Here is a 20,726-nt window from a genome sequence, read left to right as displayed (position 1 = left end):
TTAGTTGAAATTTGTGGTGATGTCATTTCAAAACAATCCTAACAGGTGGAATACAGAACACTTACATGGCTCCTGAGTGATTATGGGAAGGGGAAACGTTTGAATGAGGATCCCAGCTTTGCTTTTATAGATACTGGTTCTGGGCTTAAGTGGTAGGAGATAAGTTAGAAAAAAGAAAGTGTCCCGCCAAGAAGTAATTTCACACCTGCTAGACTTCCAAGTGCCAAATGTGGCTTCCCTAGAGTGATTTTCAAGATGTTGAAGTATAAAAACCTACAAAACATGTCTTAAAATGGGACAGAGCTGTGGTGTGACAGGTGCAGGCTCTCACTCCCTCTGCCAAGGTTGAGCTAAGGGCTCCATTTAGGGTCTCTGCAGAGTGATGGGGCTGCGGGGCCTAGAATGTTTCTTCAAGGGGTGGGACAGTTTTGAGAAGGCTGTAAACTCAATACCTATGCTGATGTTCCTGGAAGAAAACCTCTTTTGGCTCCTTCATGGTTTAAAAGCCCTACTTTATAATTACATAATTCTCTTTAATAGGTTTAGTGTATCTTTTAGGTTTTCTCATGGAGATTCAGATGGATAGTGTCACTTTGTGTGGAACTGAAGGGTAACATGGTGAGAGTATTTCACGTTCAGATATGGGGTTTGCAGTCATTCTTATTGCATTTAGCATGTGGGTAAATGTTGACCTATATTTTGGAATCTCAGGGTTTAAAGAGAATTCAGTGGAAGATGGCTGGCTTCGTAACGTAGTAACTTTGTAATCTTATATAATAAAAGGGAAATATGCAAATAGACTGAACAGCAGAGCAACCAGTCTAAGCATAATATGCTAATGATACGCTAAGCCTGCTCAACCACTCACTATGATGCGCACTGACCACCAGGGGGCAGATGCTCTGACCAATAGTTTAGCTTGCTGCTGGGGTCTGGCTGATCACGACTGAGTGAGATGGGCCAGACATGCCCCGGAGCTCTCATGTGGACCGTCCCCAGCCCGATCATGCACTGATGGGGCCCCTCAGCCTGGCCTGTGCCTCTTGCAATCTGGGACCCCTTGGGGGACATCAGAGAGCCGGTTTCAGCCCGATCCTGCAGGCCACTCCCCTTGGGAGGGCACCAGACGAAGGGCTCATGGCTGGCAAGAGCTGCTGAGGCAGCACAAGCCTCTCCCGATCAGGACTGATTGGGTGTGAGCCCGCGGCAGGCACAATGGGGCCAGGATGAGTGGGAGCAGCAGGTAGGAGCTGAAGGAGGTGTTAGACTGCAGGTTTTGGCCCGATCCCTGCAGGCCACCCAAAGGGACCCCACACATGCATGAATTCGTGCACTGGACCTCAAGTCTTGAATAAATTACTTAACCTTTCTTCTTTACCCCTTAGAGCAGGGGTCCTCAAACTACGGCCTGCGGGCCACATGCAAATACAAATATTGTATTTGTTCCCGTTTTGTTTTTTTACTTCAAAATAAGATATGTGCAGTGTGCATAGGAATTTGTTCATAGTTTTTTTTAAACTATAGTCCAGCCCTCCAATGGTCTGAGGGACAGTGAACTGGCCCCCTGTTTAAAAAGTTTGAGGACCCCTGCCTTAGAGTAAGAATAAGAGCAATTAGAGGAATATTGCCCACCTCATGGATTTGTTTTTATGATTTAATAAAATATGTGAAGTGCCTTCTCATTGTGTTCAGCATTTAGGATACACCAAGAGACAATATCTACCACCATCATTAAGTTTGTACGTGGAATCACTGAAATTACACAGTTCATATGTATTCTATTCTTACCAAAACAGTGGAAACACTGCACCAAACTACCTCAGTTGTTTTTATTTCACTTCTTGACATGCGCATATTCTATCCAATACTCTCTGCCTTTGGCTTACAGATAGCTAAGGAAAACTGAATGGAAAACAAACCAGGGGTTATGTTCTCTTTCCCTTTCTTCCATGTCATTTTCAGCATAAATGATTGGCTAATATTTAGAACACCGTTCAAGGGTCAACTGTATAATGTTATATGTCAATTATATCTCAGTTTTAAAAGGAGAGGTATGAAAAAGGTTTCTACATGAGAAAAAACTTGTGCAAAAGCATGGGGGATTAGGTTCAGAGAGCAGCTGCAGCCCACGGTGGCCTGAGAAAAGAGAACATGATAGTTTTATAAGAACATTTACTCTCTGTTGCATGAAAATGATGGAATAAGGTCCTTGTTTTCTTATTCTAATTTATAGTGCATAGGATCTATAAATCTGCAAACATAGTCCTGAGAGAATCATCCGATTTATATATAAGATTCTTCAATAATAATGTAAGTAATTTATATAATCTTTAGACAATTCCCCCCAAATGAAACACTATTATTTCTCTGGTTTGCTTTTAGAATTACAGTTAGCGATCAGAATCTTGAATTTTTTTCAAATATGTCTGCTTGAAGAGAGGATTAGGTGAACATGCTGTAGGTTCTTTTCTTTACGAGTATATGTGAAAACTTCAGTGAATTTAAATATGTTGCCCTTATCATGTCTTAGAGATAGCAAATGATTTATGAGACCTTCTCTAGACCTGAAACAAGAGGTCAGAATTGGGCAGGAGAGTTATTCATTTGGATTGGCTAAGGGTTGTGAGGTGGTATGGCCCACTAGGTCCATGGCAAAGGTTGTGGAAAGCCCTTAGGATTCTGACTGGTCTCTAAGAGTCCTGGCTGCTCCATTTCATGTTCCCAGGCTGTCCATATTTGGTAAGCTGCACTTGGTCCTTCCATGGTTGCAGCTTTGGATTCCTTATGCTGAGGAGAGGGCTTAAATCAGGTGTCTTTTCTATTAGTGCCGTAGGACTTGGTGCGTACTAGTAGTTTCCTCTCCTTTATCTGTGATCTCCTTATCTCACAGCTTCCCAGCCACTGTATTATGACCATTGGGCTGGGGAGGATTCAAGGGGAACTTGAATGTTGATTCAGTGCATTGAACAGCTCCAGCTCCCAGGCAGAGCAGCAGGCTAGAGCAAGACAGAATCGTAGAAACTAAAACCCATACATAACCCTGAACATGTAAGTGCTGATTGATATGTGTGCATCTGTATGCGAATGAGTGTGTGCTTCTCTGTGTACCTGTGGGTAGGTATGGAGCACTATATCTCAGTGGAAAATATAAGTGCCCAGTTATCACTGCTGAAGAGCATCTGATTTTTAACAGGCAATTTAAGAGCCTTAGGAATCTTGGTGATCCAGGAAGAGTGACTAGCTGCAAACTTTCATGGAACAGTGACCAGTATGAAGTTAAACGCTGATTGTTTTACATTGAGATTAGCTTGGAATTAGAGCCTGAGCCTTCAGGGAGAGGTGGAGAAGAGGAGTGGTAGGAAAAAGAAATCAGCAACTAACAATAATTTTTTCCTATGCATGAAATATTTCCCCATGAATTCATATATCGATTATAGCTGGTTTTGACATAGTTTTAAAGTTCTCCATAGAGGTCTTGTATATTCTGAAATTAATTTAAAATATACTTTTGTTTTATTGTAGCTGTTATTTTATTTTATATTTTCTTTTTGGTTTTTAGAACAGTGTTGTGGATTTGTGTAAGCTGATCTTGAATTTAATAATCTTGCTCAAATTTCTTCTGTTTTTCTGTTTTTAACATATTTATGCATTGATTCTATTAATTCTTATCTGTTGGTTTTGTTTATTTTTATATTGATGGTCAGATTTTCTATTTATCTATTGATTGCGTTAATTTTTCTATGTTGATAATTACACTTTCTGCTAATCAGTTTTTTCTCTTCTCCTTCAATCATTATGCCTCTGATTTATTTATTTTTGTTCATAGTCTTGGCCTGAAGTAGGAGGTAGTAATAGATGTCTACAGTTTTTCAGTTATGGTGCTTGGTATAGATTTTGGTACATAATGTTTATCTTGTAAAAAAGTTAGCCTCATTCTTAGTAGTCAGCAATTTTTAACTGTTACACTCTTTCAAATGTTATTTCTTCATTTATTGAGCTAATCATTTGATTTTATCATTTAATCTATTAATGTAGTGGATTACTTTAATAGATTTTCTTATGTCAAATTATGCTTGAATTACTAGGATATTTATTTTCCAGACATAGGATGTGCCTGGATACCAGGATCTGATCATGACTTCTCCCTTTCCTCTTCTACTTCCTCCTTCTCCCCCATTATTATTTTAACTAGAGGCTCGGAGCATAACATTCATGCACTGGGGGGGGAGAAGGAAGAGGGGCTCTCAGCCCAGCCTGTGCCCTCTTGCATTCCAGGACCCCTCAGGGGATGTCTGCTTGCTGGCTTAGGCCCACTTCTTAGCGCTGCCGCAGAGGCAGGAGAGGCTCCTGCCACCACCACTGTGCTCACCAGCCATGAGCCTGGCTTCTGGCTGAGCAGCCCCTCCTGTGGGAGCTGACTGACCACCAGGGGACAGCTCCTGCATTGAGCGTCTGCCTCCTGGTGGTCAGTGCACGCCATAGCGACCAGTCGTTCCACTGTTTAGTAAATTTGCATATTAGGGTTTTATTATATAGGATACTCTGTTAGATTTGTTTGGTTAATGTTTGCTTTAAGATAGCTGCATCTATTTTCTTGCATTGTCTTAATCATGTTTTATAATTAAGATATTGTTCTCAGTCTATATGTTAGGCAGCTTTTCCTCTTTTCCTTTTAGTGTACTTTAAAAACTTATATAAGGTAGGAATTTTCTGTTTATTGGAAGTAGAGGTCACTGGCAAAATGATCTGGCCTTGAACTTTTTGTTGTGGAAGAGATTTTTAAAATTATTATTATTACAAAATTTTATTTTTTATGCTTGTTTTTAAATTCAGGTTTCTATTTTATCTTAAGTAATTTTGACATTTCCTAGCAATATTTTCAAGAATCTTTGACAAAGCTTTCCTCATTTAGATTGTTTATTTGTAGTTATTTCTGTTTTTAATCTATCTAATTGAGTTATAATTGACATATAAGATTGTGTTAGTTTCAGGCATACAACATAATGATTTAACATTAAATATTTAATATTTAATTTACTCTTTTATCAACTTTCAAATATATAATATATTAGTTTTAATTATGGTAACCTAGTAGTATATCTCCATGACTTACTTATTTTATAACTGGGAATTTGTACCTTTTGAACCCCTTCACCAATTTTGCCCACTCCAACCCCTTTCTTTTTGTTGTTGATGTTAATCTGCAACTTTACAAAAACTTATTCAGATTTGTGTGAGATATGTTTAACTTGGAATCTTTAAAAAAACAGCCTTTGTAATCTTCTTCCTTCACTCCTCCTCTCTCTTCCTCCCTTCTCTTTTTTCATCCTTCTCTCCTCCTCCCCCTCCCTTCTCCATCTCCCCTTTATAAATGTTTTTTTTTTTTTACATTGTTACTTTATACTCATCATTCTTATTTATTTCCTTTTTGTGTGCTTGGTTTTATTTCCAGATTCTTGTATTGAATGTTTAACTTGTTTGCTTTTAGTATTTCTTATTTACTTAAAAACATATTTAAAATTAGATTTCCCTTAAAATTTTCTTTTTTTTCATGGTTGTTACATGGTTTGTTATTTATTTTCCAGACATATATTTTTGTTTGTTTTTAGCTTTCTCTTGTTATCAGTTTGTGTTTATTACATGTTATGGTCATAGAACATTTTCTGACCTTATGGGACTTATTATTGTTATCATTATTATTTTGAAAATATTTTTTATTTCAGAGAGGAAGGGAGAGGGAGAGAGAGATGGAAACATCAATGATGAGAGAGAATCATTGACCAGCTGCCTCCTGCATGCCCCTACTGGGGATTGAGCCTGCAACCCGGACATGTGCCCTTGACCGGAACTGAACCCGGGAACCTTTAGTCCACAGTCTGATGCTCTATCCACTGAGCCAAACCAGTTAGGGCAGGACTTATTATTTCTTGTGACCTATTCAAAATAAAAATTGGAGAATGTTTTAATGCACATTTCTCTATTTTCATGTAGAGACATCTAAATCTATTAGTTTCAGTTTATACATTGTGTTATGCTATTCTGTAGTTTTGCTTGAATATAGTTGCCTTATTTCCTGCTTGATCCATCAGTTTCTGAAAGTGTGTGTTAATGTTACAATCATGATTTTAGATTTACTCATTCTCTTTATATTTTTCCAACTACTATTTTGTATATTCTAAGGGAATCTTGTTAGGTGCATTTATGTACATGATGGACTTATATTCTCAATCTACTATTCCTTTTAATAACGTGTAATTATTTTGTGCCTTATGATTTTTTCCTGGAATTCTATATTTTGTCAGATATAGCTATAATAGCTTTCTTTTAATTTATATTTTATATATATTTTTACCTTTTGTTTCTATAATTTTATATACCTTTTTTAAAATTATGATTTTTACAAACAAGATATTACTTGCTTTTTAAAGTCATATGGAGAATATTTGTGTGTGTGTTTTTTATTTTTTTGTTTTTGGTCAGGAGGTTATAATTGACATATAAATGGCAGAGATATTAAGTACCAAATATATATATATATATATATAACTCTCACACCAATCAAAGTATAGAAAGTTTTGATGCCAAAATGAGTCCTTATGCCTTTTTCCAGTCACTTCACACCACTTCTCTGAAGTGCAGATACAATCACTTTTCCAGTGTCTATCAGTGTATCTTAGTTTCACCTATTATAGAATTTAATATGAATTAAATTATATACTCTTATGTCTGGTTTCTTTTACACAGTATAACATTTTTGAGATTTCTCCAAAGTTTTGTTTGTATCAACAGTTCATTTCTCTTATTGCTTTGTAGTATTTTGTTGCATGGATATACCATACAGTATTTTTTTTTTTTAGTATATTTTTATTGATTTCGGAGAGGAAGGGAGAGGGAGAGAGAGATAGAAACATCAATGATGAGAGAGAATCATTGATCAACCATCTCCTGGACACCCCCTATTGGGGATTGAGCCTGCAACCCGGGCATGTGCCCTTGACGAATCGAACCTTGGACCTTTCTATCTGCAGGCTGATGCTCTATCCACTGAGCCAAACCAGCTAGGGTACCATACTGTATGTATCTATCAGCCTATTGATGAGATTTTTAGGTTTGATTGTCTATTATAAATACAGATGGTACAAAAATGTGTGTACAATGCCTTCTTTGGGGGTGGAGGGGTGGTGTGTGTAAATACTGGGAATGGAATTGCTGAGTCATGGATAGGTATATAAAAAATTGCCATCAGTGATGTTTTATGTTTTTGTTTTTTTAATGTTTCCATCAGTGATGTCTGAGAGTTCTAGTTGTACCATGTTCTCAGGCTTTCTTAGTTACCATTCTTCTGATAATTAGGGCTTGCGGTTTTAATTTACATTTCTTAGTCAATTAATGATGTCTAATTGAACATCTTTCCATGTGTTATTTGATCATTTGTATCTTCTTATGGGAAGGTTCTATTTAATTCTTTTGTCTATTTTTATTGTGTTGTCTATTTCTTTTTTAATTGAATCACAGAATTTTAAAATATGTTAATATGTTTTAGATATAAGTCCTTTGTCAGGTATGTGTATTTTCTTTTTAAAAAATTTTATCTTTATTGTTGAAAATATTACAGATATTACAGATGTCCCACTTTTTTCTCCCATTGATCTCTTCCACCCTGTACCCACCGCCCCCCTACCGCCACCCCCCAGGCCTTCATTGCAGTATATTTTCAATGTTTTCTTCCTATATATAGCTTGTCTTTTCAGTTTTTTAAGTGATGTGTTTTGAAGAGCTGACGTTTTAATTTTGATGAGTTCCGTATATCAAATTTCCCCTTAGTGAGTTTGTGTGCAGAAAGATCTTTGCCATCCTAGGGACATAAAGGTATTTTCTTATATTTTCACAGAGCAGCATTACAATTTTAGTTTTATGTTTAGGACTATAAAATACCTTGGATTACTTTTTCTATATATTTTGAGGCTCATTAATTATTACATATTTATAGTTTCTACTTCGTTGAATTATTTTTGTAACTTCATTGGATATTAATTGGTCATATATGTCCCCACATATACCTCAATTCTTTATTCCATTTCACTGATTTATTAGTCCTTATATCAGCACCTCATATTCATCACTGTAGCATTTTTGTAATTTTTAAAGTCAGGTTTGATAAATCCTTCAACTTTGTTCTTCTTTTTAAAGATTATTTTGATGACTACAAGCCCATTATATTTCTGTGTAAGTTTTAGAATCAGCTCTCAATTGCCACAAAAATCCTGCTGCGATTTTGGTTGGGATGCATTGAATCTATAGATGAACTCAGGGGCAGATGACAGTGTAATATTATTGGAACTTCCAGTTTTATGAACATGAAATATATCTATTTATGTTTTCTTTATTTTATTCTCTAATATTTTGTTGATTTTAGGATAGAGGCCTTGTATATCTTTCATTACATTTGTTCCTGAGTATTTAATATTTTGTGACGCTATTACAAATGGCATTTCAAATTTCTTTTCCAGATTTTCATTGTTGGTATATAGAAATAAAGTTGATTTTTATGTAGTGACTTTCTATCATCTTGCCTTACTAAATGGATTTTTGAGGTCCAGTCGTGTGTGTGTGTGTGTGTGTGTGTGTGTGTGTGTGTGTGTGTGAAAGAGAGAAGTAAACTGTTTCTATTTTCCAGACTACATGGTTACTTACAGAGGAAATACTAAGAAACAGTGTACAAGGGATCTCTTTTCTCCATATATTTGCCAGCATTTTTAATATTTTTTCTTCTTGATAATAGCCTTATTGGGAGGTGATAGCTTATTGTGGTTGTGATTTGTATTTTCCTGTGATGTTGAGTGAGTACCTTTTCATGTATCATTCACATTTTAGCTTTTTTTAAAAAAAAAAAATTTACTCTGTGAAAAATGCCATTGGAATTTTGATAGGGATTACAATGAACCCGTCAAATGCTTTGAGTAGTATAGACATTTTAACAATATAAATTCTTCTAATCCATGAGCACAGAATATCTTTCTATTTATTTGTGTTATCTTCAATTTCTTTGTGTTATCTTCAATTTCTTTCATAAATGTTTTACAATTTTCAGTGTATATATCTTTCATCTTCTTGATTAAATTTATTCCTAAGTATTTTTTTTTAATTTTGATACTATTGTAAATGGGATTTTTCCTTCATTTCTTTCTGATAGTTTGTTGTTGGTGTATAGAAATGCATCTGATTTTGTATATTGATTTTGTATCCTACAACTTTACTGAATTCATTTATTAGTTCTACCAGATTTTTGGTGGGGTCTTTAAGATTTTCTATGTATAATATATTATCTACTGTATAAATAGAGACTATTTTACTTCTGTCTTTCTAAGGATTAGGGTGCTATTTTATTTCTTTCTCTTGCCTAATTGCTCGGGCTGGGACTTCCATTACTATGTTGAATAGAAGTGGCCAGAGTAGGCATCCTGTCTTGTTTCTGATCTTAATGGAAAAACTTTCAGCTTTTAACCATTGAGTATAATGCTAGCTGTGGGGCCATCGTATATGGACTATATTATGTTGAGATATTTTTCCTCTATACCCAGTTTGTTGAGAGTTTTTATCATGAAGGGATATTGAATTTTATCAAATGCTTTATTGCATGTAATAAGATGATTATGTTTTTTATTCTTAATTTTGTTAATGTGGTGAATCACATTGATTGTTTTGTGGATATTGAATCATCCTTGCATCCCTGGAAAAAATACCACTTGACCATGGTATGTAATCATTTAAATGTACTGTTGAATTTGGCTTGCTAATATTTTTTGAGGATTTTTGCATCTATGCTCATCAGAGATATTGCCCTGTCTTTTCTTTTCTTATAGTTTCCTAGTCTAGCTTTAGTATGAGGGTAATGCTGGCCTCATTAAATGAGTTTGGAAGTATTCCCTTCTAAGGGATTAAGAAAGATTTGGAATTAATTCTTTTAATTTTTGGTAGAATTCACCAGTGAAGCCATTCAGTCCTGGACTTTTGTTTGTTGGTAATTTTTTTTTTTTTAATACCCTTGACCAGAATCGAACCTGGGACCCTTCAGTCCGCAGGCCAACGCTCTATCCACTGAGCCAAACCAGTCAGGGCTGTTGGTAATTTTTTTAATTACTTGATTCAGTCCCTAATAGTAATTGGTCTGTTTAGATTTTCTGTTTCTTCATGATTCAGTCTTATTAGATTGTATGTTTCTAGGAATTTATCCATTTCTTCTAGGTTGTACAAGTTGTTGCCATATCATTGTACATAGCAGTCTCTTATTTCTTTTATTTGTGTGGTATCAGTTGTAATGTCTCCTCTTTCATTTTTTATTTCATTTATTTGAGTCCCTTCTCTTTTTTCTTGGAGAGTCTAGCTAAATTTTTGTCTATTTTGTTACCTTTTGAAAACAAAAACAAAAAACACCTCCTAGTTTAATGACATTTGGTCTTTGTTTCATTTATTTCTGCTCTGTTCTTTGTTATATCCTTTCCTTTAGTAACTTCCGGCTTAGTTTCTTCTGTTGTTGTTGTTGTTATTATTATTATTATTATTATTATTTGCATCTACTATAAGTTTTTGCTTTGTCCTTACCATGAGGCTTCCAAAAAACACATTTTATTTATTCTATGTTACGCTGATAAGAACTTAACTTCAAATTCATATAAATACTCTACATTTTTTCACCCTTCCCATATTTTGTTTTTGATATTATAATTTATATCTTTTTACCTTGTGTATCCATGGACAAATTATTATAGTTATTTTCAATACATATGTGCTTTAATATTTATGCTAAAGTTATATATGATTTATCTGCTATCATTACAGCATTAGGGTATTCTGAATTGAACTATATATTTACTTTTACCAGTGAGTTTTATATTTTCATATGTTTTACTAACTAGCATTTTTTCATTTCAGCTTCAAGAACTCCATTTAACATTTCTTATAAAGCTTATCTGGTGGCGCTGAATTCCTTCAGCTTTTGTTTCTTTGGAAAACTCTTTATCTCTCCTTCAATTCTAAAAGATGATTTTGCCAGGTAGAGTGGCCTTGGTGGGTATATATTGATCTGTATGATGGTATCCGATAAGACCCTCAAACTATCTTCAGTTATTTTAATTTTTTTGGTTTGTTTTTGTTTCTCTGTTTGGATGATTTTACTGCTCTGTCTTTGAGTTCACAGATTCTTTCTTTCACCTGATATAGCCCAATATAGAGTGGTTTCATGTGGGAGGTGAACCCAGTCAACCAGCCTGGGCTGAGCTCCTGGCTGTCTGTTAAACCTTTGTGGTTGTACAAGCTGCCTTCTTTGGTCTCAGTTGCTCTCAGCAGTTGAGGGTGCCCAAGACCTGTAAGTTTCCCACGGGGAGGACCATACTCAGCACCTAGATGCAGGCTCATGGAAACTGGGTCCTCAGTCAGCATCTGGGAAAGTATGCAGTTAAGCTCCTTCCAGGGACAAACTAGGAAATTGGTGTTTTTGCCTGCTGTCTCTGCATTGCACCCTAATACATAGCACTGGAAGATGGTGTCCTGTGCTGTTACAAACTACAGAACAGTCCTGTGGGACTTATGAAGCCAGTTCCACCATCAGAGCCAGGTGATTTGGACTCTTTCCCTAGGGCAGCATCTGCAAAAGTTGAGGTACGACACTTGCAAACAGGCTCCTTCTAGGGAGATAGAAGCAACTGGGAGCTGGCTAGAGGGAGAAGATAAGGAATGTATCTGCCAGCTTTTCTAGTGTCTAGGGAGATTGCCAGCCTGTTAGTTACTTTTAAAATTGCGTTCTCCTTAGCTTTATAACTTGGCAGAATAGGTTTTGGTTTTAAACAATTCTTATTCTTTTAACTAGAGGTCCGATGCACAAATTTATGCATGGGTGGGGTCCAGCCAGCCTGCCCTGATTGGGGTAGCAGGTGGGGGGGAGGGGGGGGAGAGATGATTGTGGTCGGGGGATGATCAAGGGGAGGGGCCGTGGGCGGTTGGCTGGCTGGCCACACCCCCCAGTCGAACTCCCAGTCGAATTCCAGGTCAAACTCCTGGTCAAGGGGACAATTTGTATGTTAGGCTTTTATTATACAAGATATAAGCTTCATTTAAAACTGTAAGTTTTCCGCTAAGCACTCATTGGTTAATTTCACAAAATTTTTATATTTATGTGTTCTAAATATTTTATAATTTTTCTTATGATTTCTTCCTTGGATTCATGGATATTTAGAAGTGAGTAGCTGAATTTCCAAATAATTGGGTTGGAATTTCTAGATCTTTTATTATGGATTTCTTTTTTAAGAAATATGTTTTTATTGTTTATTAGAGAGAGAGGAAGGGAGGGGGATAAAGAGATGTAAACAAGGAGAGATAAACATTGATTGGCTGCCTCCTGCATGCCCCCTGCTGGGGATGAAGCCTGAAACCCGGACATGTGCCCTGACTGGTAATTGAACTGGGGACCTCTTGGTTCCTGGGTGGACACTCAAGCATTGAGCAACACTGGCCAGGTTTATTATTGATTTCTAATGTAAATTCTTTGTGGACATATTTCATAGAGATAACATATTTTACATGATATTTTAAAGTTATTGAGAATTATTTTATCTTCCAATATGTTGTCTGTCCTATTGAATATTCTTCAAAGAATTTGCAACAATGTACATATTACATGCATTCTGCATTGTTTAGTATTCTACATATATTTCACGTTAAATTTGGTTAATATTATTGTTCAAATCTTATTTATCTGTCTTTTTTATTTTCTTTATCACACTTTGAGAGAGAGAAATGCTAATTTCTGTCTACATGTGTGAATATTTTAATTTTTCTCCTAATTTCTGTCAATTTTTTGCTTCGTGTATGTTAAAATTCTTAGGTGCTTATGTATTTGGATTATTATTCTTTAGTAATAAAATGGCCTTCTAAATGATACCCCTTTATTACTGTGCAATAATTCAGTTTTTCTGATTATATGCAGTGGTTTGAAGTATACTTTGTTTGATATTTATATAGCCAACTCAACTTTCTGATGTATCATATTACATAATATATTTTTCTTTTTAAAAATCTGTGTCTTTATATCTAAAGCATTTTTATAGAGCATGTAGTTGTTTGCTTTCTTGTCTAGTTTAACAATCTATGCCTTGTAATTTGTTGATTTGGTCTATGTATATTTAATGTAACTATTGATACTTGTATTTATGCAATCTTGATATTTGGTTCCTATTTGTCACCTCTGTTTTTGTTTTGTTGTTTCTCCTTTCTTGTGCTTTTTAAGTTAATTGAATATTTTATTTTTTTAAGTTGAATATTTTAATATCCATTTTATATAACTTTTTAAATTTAAATTTTGTATTATTTTTAATAGTTGCTCTAGAGATCACAATAGTTAATTTTATTTCATTGTAAACTACCTTCAGTTAATGTTATGAAACTGAATATGAAATGGAGGAACCTTACAAGAATATATGTCCGTTTTTATTTCTCTTTGCCATGGTGCTATTGATGTATCATATTTTTCTTCTTTATATGTTATCAAACTCAGAATATATTATTACTGCTTTTGTATTAGTGAGCTGACTTAAAATTGAAATAAAGAAGTAGTATTTTATGTTTATCCGTATGGTAATTATTTCAATCTTTCATTTTTTCCTGTAGATCTCAATGTCCAATATCCAACATTTGAATTGATCTCAGCACCATTTCACTTCAGCTAAAATATTTCCCTTAATCTTTCTTTGTTGTGCAGACCTGCTGTAAATGGCTTTTGCTTCTCTGAAAATCTTTATTTTATTTTTGCATTTGAAATGAAAGATATTGAATACTATTTTGCCAAATATAGAATTTTAGTTGTGCTTTTCTTTCAGCTATCTAAATATGTCATTTCATTATCTCTGGCCTTCATTGTTTCTAATAGTAGATCTGTTATCATTCTTATTTTCTCCCCTACCACCCCCACCTCCCAGGGTGTGTGTGTGTGTATAGACTATTTTTTATTTTTTTATATTTGCTTTTGGAGTGTGACTGCTTTTCCAAGCTGTGGTTTTCTTTTTATTTATACTGGATTTGTCATTGTTGTTTTTTTATTTGTAAAATTTTCGGACAGTATGTTTTCTGAAAACAGTTTTCTTTTCCAATTTGTCTCTTCTCTCCTCTGAGGTTTCCAATCACAAGTATGTCAGACTACTTTTTAATATCCCTCAGTTACTGAGCCTCTGTAATAATACACTTATTTGTATATTTATTTCTGATTTCTATGCTTTAGTTTGGATTATTTTTGTTGGCCTCACTTCAAGCTTATTGATTCTTTCTTGTGGCCAGCCTGCTGTTAATCACATCCATTAATTTTTTAAAAAATATACTTTTATTGATTTCAGAGAGGAAGGGAGAGGAAAGATAGAAACGTCAAAGTTGAGAGAGAATCATTGATTGTCTGCCTTCTACATGCCCCCTACTAGGGGTCGAGCCCACAACCCGGGCATGTGCCCTGACCGGGAATCGAACCGTGGCCTCCTGGTTCATATGTTGACACTGAACCACTGAGCCACACCCAGGCACATCCAGTAAATGTTTCAATTCAGATACTGTGCTTTTTATTTTAGGATTTCCAGTTGTCCTGTTTATACTGTTTCTATCTTTCCTGAAGTTCCCCTATAGTCATCCTTTAGACCAGTGAGTTTTAAACCATGTGCTATAGCACACTGGTGTGCCACAAGAATTTTTTAAAACATGCAATACCTGACTAGTCAGGAGCACTGACCTCTTTTTCCCTTAGATTGTCAAATAAAAAAAAATGACAACAGCCAGTACAATAGCTGTCTAGTGTGAATGAATCAAAATTATATCTATTTTTTGTCAGATCGGCAAGCATACATATTTTTTTTTGGTCTGCTGTAGAATTTTAGTAATTATTTTATATGTGCCTTGAGATGAAAAAGGTTGAAAATTGATGCTTTAGACCCAAATACCATGTTCATTATGGTATTCTAAAGTTTTTGTTTGCTAATGCCAATATTAAAAGTTGCTTCTATTGATTGAATTTCCTTGACTGTGTATCACATTTTTAAATTTATTTTCCTATCTAGTGAATTTTTATTGCATGCTAATATCAGGGATGATATGTGGTAGATATTCCAGATTGTTAATTTCCTTTGACTACTTCTGTATGGTGTTGTAGCAGCCAGGTGTGTTACATAATAATCACATTAAACTTGCAGAGGCTTGGTATTAGGCTTCATTAGGTTAAGTCTACTTTAGTTTTGCCTTTAGTCCCGTGAGAAATAGTCTTTCTGTTTTTAAATTTCTTTATTGATTAAGGTATTACATATGTGTCCTTACCCCCCCTTTGCCCCCCCCGCCCCCTGCCCCCATCCTCCTACTCATGCCCTCACTCCCCTGGTGTCTGTGTCCATTGGTTAGGTTTATATGTATGCATACAAGTCCTTTGGTTGATCTCTCCCCTTACCCCCACCCTCCCCTACGTTCCCTCTGAGGCTTGACAATCTGATCGATGCTTCTCTGTCTCTGGATCTATTTTTGTTCATCAGTTTATGTTGTTTATTATATTCCATAAATGAGTGAGATCATGTGATATATATCTTTCAACATAGTTTTTTCTTCTAAGTTTTGGGTCTTCAGTGGTGTTACTAGAAAGCTCAAATTGTTTTCCAAGCTCCACCTAAGTAGGCAGGACTTGAATTGCAAATTTTGTTTCCTCTGAGATGAGCAGCTGCTGAAAATCTACATTTGGTTCATTCAGGCTTCCATTGGTTAGTTGTCGCCTGTGCTCTTTGGAGTCTTGCCCCATGCATACATGCATGCACAATTTAAGTAATCAGCCAAGGATTTATGTGTAGGTTGTAGGTTTTGTGTTTCTAGTCTATGGATTTATTCTTTCTTGGACCCCGACCCGGGCCACTTTTCACAGTGCTCTGGCAGCCCCTGACTGTCCAGTGACTCCTCAGACCAATAAGAATATGGATTTCTGCTTGAATTCCATCTCTACTGCCCCAAGGGAAAAGATGTATAACACTAGATCTTATCCAGTGTGGTTTTTTTCTTTCAAAGGTCAGTTCTCCTTTGTTTGCTTTCTCTTCAATGACTTCAAATAGCTGTTTGTATATTTTGTGTTAAGTTTGTACTTATTTTCAGCAGGAGGGTTAATCTGATAAAAGCTTCCCTAGCATTATTAGAAGTCAGTACCCCTGTGAAGGTCTTGATCGGTGAGTTTTAACTATTTATAATGATGTTAAGTACTGTTATATCAGGACTTGTTTCTGCTGCCTTATATTTCATATTTACTGGGTATTTTTTGTTTATTCTTTTTTCTTTTAAAATTTCCTTTGAATATATAATTTTAAAAAATATGTATATATTCTATTTATATTCTTTAGGTGATTCTCCCTAACTTATTAAAATATACTCTTATTTCTAATCTTTCTCTATGAATATCTCAATTTGTTACTCATAATCCTCCCTTTCAAGAAAAGTACAATAGTATACCTGTCTTTGGTGTCTTTGCCATCCCTGTCATTTTGGTATTTTAGAATTTCAGTTCTTTGTCATCAAAGCTATTGTCTTCAGGTTTGAGGCTATGGAGTAGATACAACATCCAGTGTCTAGTTTCCAATTTGCCATCAATTGAATATATAGTTATTTTAAAATAAATGTAATTCCATTAGATACAGGGTTATTTTTTTAAAAAGTAGAAGTGAGAGGCTAATAAACAGTTTCTGAAGGAATTGGTAGACATGGTTTATTTTGTTATAGCTAGTGCTTTCTTTGTGAGCCCATATTATGGGGAGACAATACAAGTTTTTATTAGGAATTTAAGGTAAGCTTTCTTAACTCCTAACATATCACCTATTTATTATATATTTTGCTTTGAATGCCTCAACTCCTGAGTAAAAATCTACTACCGAAAAATAATGTTGGGTATTCTGTAGAACTCAGTTTAGAATAGGCTCATCCCTGGGCTTTTTGACAAAAGGAAGAGATAGATACGTAACATTCCCAGAGAAGCCTTAAGGAGGTAGCTCAGAATACCATTTGTAGCTGCCTGGATTTATGGTCCTGATAAGTTCCTTTACTCAGGGGGGATACACACATTTCTGGGTACCTGTAAAAGAAGGGGATAAGCATGAAGAAACTGAATGGGATGAGAGAAAAAAGCCAAGTTGTTGGGTGGAACAATTATTCCACAGTGGAGAAGAAATTTATACATTTGAGGAAGGAAGTTTATGGACAGAACAGTACCATTTCATTGTGTCTCCTCACTCATTCCTCTGCTGGGTTTGAAGTTCCCTGAGGAATAAGTTAGGGAATAGAAACTTGGCATGCCTTGGACTTTGAGATCTACCCATCAGTAGTTTTTTTTTTGTTGTTGTTTGTTTGTTTTTTTTAACTATGTCAGTGGATAGGTTTAATCCTTCAGGAGAATGTTAGCCAGCATTTTGGCAGCAGATATGAAGCCATGTTCTCCAATTGGATTGAATAGTAAAGCACTGGTATGTCTTTATCTCTATCTGCCTGCTTCATTAGCCTTTTGATTTTTCTTGGAACTTGAGAGGAGTCTTGTCAATCCTTTAAAATCCAACATTATATTTTTGTACCCCAAATTCGTTTGTACAATAATGAAAATAATAGCAATTTTTAGAGCAATAAAAATGGTTCAAACAAATTATGCATACTATAATGTTTTGATGTACCTAAAGGGCATTATGCTGAGTGGGGGGAAAAAGCCAATCTCAGGAGGTTACATGGTGTATGAATCTAGTTATATAACATTCTTTAAATGACAGAATTAGAGATGGAGAACACATTAGAGGTGGTCGGGGGATAGAGATGGGATAGTATACGAGAGTTCCTTGGTGGGGATAGAATTCTGTATCTTGAATGTAATGGTAGTGACATGAATCTACATAGGGGAGAAAATTGCATGGAACTACACACACACACACACACACACACACACACACACACACACACACGAGTGCATGTTAAAGGTGGTAAAATCTGAATGAAGCCTGTAATCTGTAGGAGTATTGTACCAATGTCGTTTTCTGGATTTGATGCTGTGCCATAGATATGTAAGATGTTATCATTTGCAGGAAGCTAGGCTAACAGTATACAGAACTCTCAGTAATATTTTTGTAATTTTCTGTGAGTTGGTAATTATTTCAAAATAAAAAGTTTTAAAAAGTGTGCTAACATTGTCACTTAATCTAAGTTCCTCATCTAAAAAGCAGGGGGAGGGGGAAGGATGAACTAGAACTTAAAAGCCAAGCATGCTATGAGAGCCTTCGCAGTAATGTACTTTGTTCCAGCTAAAGTCATCACACACATAATCTTGAAAACTAAGAAACTATCCTGTAATATATTAAAGTGCAATTTGAAAGTGCATTTATCTCTTTCTGAAGATTTTTGAAAACTCAAAAGGAGGTTTAGTTTCTGCCCTTAATGGATGAGATGTTGACTCCTTTGCTTCCTTGTTTAAAATCCAAGACTTATGAAACACAAACTCATTTGTGATTATAAAAATACTAGAGGCCTGGTGCATGAAAATTTATGCACTGGGGGCAGGAAGGGGGGTTCCCTCAGCCCAGCCTGCCCCCTCTCATAGTCTGGGAGCCCTCAGGGGGCTGGGGCCAGGCCGGCTGGGGGAGGGGCCCTGGGAGGTTGAGGCACAGCAGGTCGCACTCCGACCAGCCTCTGCGGAGGCGAGGCCCTGGGACCCGGCTCATGCAGCTGCCTCTATGGCTGCCTCTGCAGAAGGGGCAGCACTGGAACCAGGACCACGCAGCCCCCTCTCCTGCTGCCTCTGTGGAAGGGGCCACAGTGCTGGACCAGCCCATGCCGCCATCTCTTCCACACTGCTGCCTCTCCTGCGCTGCTGGCCCTTGGCCCTTGCAGCCGCCACAGCTTTGTCTGGAAGGATGTCTGGAAGGATGTCTGGAAGATGTCCAGTCTATCCGGTCTAATTAGCATATTACCCTTTTATTAGTATAGATATCATTTACCATTGGCTGTAATAAAATCAAGATGCTTTTTAAAAACAAATTATTGTTTTGGGGAAAGAAGTACAGACTTAGGAACAATTAATGGTTTTGGTAATTATTATTCACTGCACAGGCATTAACCAGTGTTCACTCTTTAGCAAAAATATATAGTACAAACCCCTAAATATTCAAAATATAAACTAATTTTTCTTTATTATTGAAAACCCTGTATGCAAAACGAGTAGCATTTGAAAGCCAGTCTTCCTATGTGCCAGAGTAATTATAGAAAAGTAAATAATCTCTAATATTCTTTTTACCTATAGAAATAGCTTATTATCTTATCTTTCAAATCTGGTTTTCAGCTCATTCAAAAAGCCAAAAAATTCCTTAGTATTCTGGAAAGGAGTAACTCTAAGATGCTCTGGAGCATGATATCCCTCTAGCAGTCGCTATTGTTGTTCTGGAGCACTTTCTTCACCTGAGATGGAGAGAACAAATCTCTTTGCTGCTCTCCCTTAGCATGCGAGTGTGTGTTTCTTTGCAGAGTCCCTAATCAGAACTGTGAATCAATCCTCAGAAGCCACCATGTAAACATGAAGTGAATTGTTTGGCTTGTTGATCATTTCGTTGTAGGCATTCTCTCATTAGTTCATTTCTAAGTTGTTTCCCCAGTGATATTAGAGGCCACCAAACTTTTCCATGAGATATTACATAGAGGGCCTGAGCCACCATGCTGATTTATTATCCCCTGTTTTGTTTTGTTTGTTTGTTTTTTCCTTTACAAGGTTTGTGGAATTTGTCCTAGTCTCTGTACTGGTTCTAGAATGAGTCATGCAATTGCTTCACACGTTATAAGGCAATAATGAACTGGGATGAGTTCTTTGCTTCTATATCCAAAATGTTGGGTATCAGGCATCAAAGTGCCAAAGCAATTCATGCTTTTTAAAATTGTGAAGTTGTTTTTCACAGGCTCCTTTACTAGTGTATGGACTGGAAGCTATGAATTTTACCTAAAAGGTTAAAACTGTGAGGAGAGTGTCTTGGCATATATGACTCATGTTCCTTCTAGAGCAGGATCACTGGGAGGCATTTTGTTTTGAATAAATATATCTTTAGTGAAGTGTGCAGAAGACTTGACATGTGCTACTTGCCATTTTCAGCCTGTTATAATTTTGTGAAAAGTGCAGTGTTGATTGAAATTTTCTATTTTTGATCTTGGTGTTAAGATGATTTCTGTTTTATTTTTAGCTTCAATAAAATATGATGGGCGGGGGGAGAAACAGCTATTCATTTTTGTGAGTTTTTTATTTGTATTAAAGTTGTAATAATTTAAATTTTTAAAAGATGCCTCTTTATAGTATAGTTTAATTGTTTAAATTTTATGTAATACTCTGTCTATTTTCTAACTGCTGAGTTTTACATTTTGTTATTTATGTTGTGACTTGACATGCTGCAGAATTTCTGATATTTTGCTGGCTACTCTAGGAGGGCTGCTGGAGGCCTACCTTTCCAATTTTATATGGTTGATCTTTCCTTGCTCTGAAGATAGCTTCTAGGTCAAGATTGAACATGTTTACCAAAGTTACCAAATGGTATTTATGTAAGTGTTGCCACTCTTACATATTGGTTGGCACAAACAAAGAAGGGAGCTTTGTAAAATGGGCTAAGGAAGCATCATTTGTGAGAGTGAAAACCAGTGAGATCAAAAGGTTCCCCAGTGGACCC

The 20,726-nt window shown here is 35.9% G+C and overlaps 1 protein-coding gene across 1 annotated transcript in view; it reads left to right on the top strand.

Annotated features, from left to right (window-relative positions):
* Window positions 1–20,726, top strand: part of ENOX1 (ecto-NOX disulfide-thiol exchanger 1) — a 593,708-nt gene that overhangs the window by 66,462 nt on the left and 506,520 nt on the right. The gene's annotated exons all lie outside the window — the stretch shown is intronic.

The sequence above is a fragment of the Myotis nattereri genome, assembly GCF_964212035.1.
Source record: "Myotis nattereri genome assembly, chromosome: 2".
Taxonomy (NCBI): Eukaryota; Metazoa; Chordata; class Mammalia; order Chiroptera; family Vespertilionidae; genus Myotis; species Myotis nattereri.
This window is presented reverse-complemented; position numbering and strand designations above follow the sequence as displayed.